Raw genomic sequence first — 3,691 nt, 5'->3', positions numbered from 1 at the left:
CCTGCTAACGATGCTCAAGGCAAAGGCTACATCAGGTAGAGTACACGTCATATCATAAATGATCGAGCCTACTGCTGAAGCATAAGGTACTTGACTCATTTTTGCTATCTCAGCCTCTGTACTTGGGCTTTGTGTCTTACTCAATCTGGCGTTACTCTGGATGGGTAACTCTCCTTTCTTGGAGTTCTGCATGCTCTCTTCAACACCATGTCTAAGTATGTACTTTGACTAAGTCCAATTAGTCTTTTACTACGGTTTCTCAAAATCCTTATCCCTAGAATATAGGCAGCTTCTCCTAGGTCCTTCATAGAGAAACACTTCCCAAGCCAAGACTTAACTTCTTGAAAAGCTGGGATGTAGGGTATAGTGAAACATTTCCTATGAGTAGTATGGCATCCACATACAATACCAAAAAGCTAACTATACTCCCACTAGCCTTGACATAAACACAAGATTCATCTTCACTCCTAGAAAATCCAAATTCGTTGACCTTTTCATCAAAGCAAAGATTCCATCTGCGAGGTGCTTGCTTTAATCCATAAATGAATTTCTCAAACTTACACACTCTATTAGGGTACTCGTTGCTGACAAAACCTTCTGGCTGACTCATGTAAACATCTTCAGTTAACTTTCCATTAAGGAAAGCAGTTTTGACATCTATTTGCCAAATTTTATAGTCATGAAATGCAGGTATGGATAACATAACCCTAATAGACTTAATCTTGGCTACTGGAGAAAAAGTCTCATCATAATCCACTCCAGGAATTTGAGATAAGCCCTTTGCAACTAGTCGAGCCTTATAAGTGTGTACATCACCATCCATGTCGGTCTTCTTCTTGAAGATCCATTTGCACCCTACAGTCTTACAACCTGGTACATTCTCAACCAAGTTCCAAACTTGATTGTCATACATGGATTGTATCTTGCTATCCATAGCCTCTTTCCATTTAGTAGACTCAGGGCCTACCGTGGCTTCCGTGTAGTTGTTAGGTTCATCCAGACCTACTAGTGTCTCATCACTAATAAGTGTCTCACCTTCCGCAATAATATGGAAACCATAGTAATGCTCAGGTGCATTCCTAACTCTCGTGGAACGCCTCAGAGGTACAGACTCGTCAATTGGATCAACGGGAGTTTCTTCCTCAAGTTGAGGGCTAGGGTTTGAAGTTCCTTCACTACTTGACTCTTGAAGTTCTTCAAGGTCAATTTGCATCCCACTGTCTCCTTGGATTATAAATTCTCTCTCTCGAAAGACTCCTCTTCTTGCTACAAAGACCACATTATCACTAGGTCTGTAGAAGAGGTAACCAAAGGATCTTTGTGGGTTGCTGATGAAAATACACCTCACTCTTCGGGGTTCTAGCTTATCATGAGACTCGCGCCTCACAAAATCCTCTCAAGCCCAAATCTTGATGTGGTCTAGTTTAGGTACTTTACCATTCCACATCTCGTGAGGAGTTTTGACAACTTTCTTTGTAGGGACTAGATTAAGAATATGGGCGGCAGTCTCTAAGGCATACACCCAGAATGAGATTGGTAGTGAATCTCGACTCATCATGGAATGAACCATATCCAACAAGGTTCGATTACGCCTCTCAGCCACACCATTCCACTGCGGTGTCCTGGGAGGTTTCAATTGTGAGACAATCCCACATCCCTAAGATAGTCGAGGAACTCTGAACTAAGATACTCACCACCTCGATCGGATCGAAGCATCTTAATGTTCCTGCCCAATTGATTCTCGACTTCCTGTTTAAATTCCTTAAACCTTTCGAAAGTCTCTGACTTATGCTTGATTAAGTAGACATATCTATATCTACTGTAATCATCAGTAAAAGTCAAATAATAACGATTAGCATCCCTTGTGGCATGTTTGAATGGTCCACATACATCCGTGTGCACAAGATCGAACAAACCTTCACCCCTCTCACAAGAACTTGTGAACTGTGACTTTGTCATTTTTCCAAGTAAGCATGATTTGCAACTATCATCAGACTTTAGGTCAAATGACTCCAAGACTCCATCTTTTTGGAGTTAGCCTATGCGTTTATTGCTTATATGTCCAAGACGACAATGCCATAGTGATGCTTTATCCAAGTTATTATTATTAACAGAATCAACACACAATACATTATTTCCTAAGTTATCAACCACAGATACAATTTCATACACGCCATCACAAGGTACTGCTTTAAAATAAAGAACATTATTAAAGAAAACATTAATCGAACCAACTTCATTATCAAATGAAAAGGTGAAACCTTGTTTATACAATGCATGAAAGGAAATAAGATTTCTTGCCATTTCTGGCAAATAACAACACTTATTCAAATCTAAGCTAAACCCACTACTTAGCGATAAAGTATAAACTCCAATCTTGGTGATAGGTGAAGTTTTCCTGTTTCCCATGATCAAGTTTATTCTTCCTTGCTCCACATTCTCACTTCTTCTTAGTCCCTGTAAATCAGAACAGATATGAATACCACAACCGGTATCAAGGACCCAAGAATTAGAATGGGATGGGTTATTAGATAAGATAGTGTAAATACCTGCATGGTTGGGTTTAACTTTCCCATCCTTCACATCTTGCTAGTACTTTGGGTAGTTCTGCTTCAAATGTGCCTTTTCATGGCAATAGAAGCATTCAGCCTCTTTTGGATCAGAAGAAGGAGTGATGAAACCTTTCTTGGTTCCACTTGAAGAAGAGCCATCAAGGGTCCTAACCTTGGTACCCTTCGACGAACTCTTTCTCTTCTTCCCTCGTCCTTTCCCGATTTCCAAGACAAGGGCGGAGTTGGTAGGAGTAGGAGTAGTAACAACCGTTTTACCCTTAAGACCACTTTCCGCGGTCTTTAAGAGTCCTTGAAGTTTGCTGAGAGTGACCTCTTCCTTGTTCATGTGGAATGTCATGCGGAATTGATGATAACATGAAGGTAAGGAGTGAAAAATCATATCTATTGCTAGCTCCTCGGGGAAGTTCACATTAAGCTTCAACAAACGGTCCCCAAATCTTTGCATTTTTTGCATGTGGCCCGTGATGGGTTCTCTATCCTTCATTCTGGTTGTGATCATGGAGGAGATGATTTCATACCTCTCTTGTCGTGCACTTTGATGGTATCTTTCCATCAAATCTTGGTGCATTTCAAAAGGGTAGTAGTCCTCGTAGGACTTTTGGAGATCGGCTTTCATAGTGGCCATCATGATGCATGCCACCTTGGTGGCATCCCTTTCATGTGCCCTAAAGTCAGTGATCTCTTAAGGAGTAGCAACTGACTCATCAATCTCCTTAAGCTCCTTATCGAGGAAATATTCTTTGTCCTCGTAGCGGGTAATCATTCGGATGTTTTTGATCCATTCATTAAAGTTGGATCCATCAAAAGTGACTTTCCCACATAAGTTCATAAGAGAAAAGGAGCCATTAGGATTAGAGCCAAAAGCAACAGTGTTTGCAGACATCTGAGAAGAAGAAAAGTTTAGTTTAGAAATAGGAATAGTCCTTAATAAAACACCCAAATGTAATATTAAGGCTAGGACCCAATCACAATATATTATACTTAGAATAGGTATGACGTAATCTAAGTAATAACATATTTGAAAGGTAGGTGAATGACGATTCACCAATTTCCACCAAAGTCGAAATATTAAAGTATTTAATTTGGTTCTTAGAAACTCCTAGATTCTTTTGAGATTC

Source organism: Lactuca saligna, chromosome 5 (genome assembly GCF_052625555.1).
Source record: "Lactuca saligna cultivar CGN05327 chromosome 5, ASM5262555v1, whole genome shotgun sequence".
Taxonomy (NCBI): Eukaryota; Viridiplantae; Streptophyta; class Magnoliopsida; order Asterales; family Asteraceae; genus Lactuca; species Lactuca saligna.
This window is presented reverse-complemented; position numbering follows the sequence as displayed.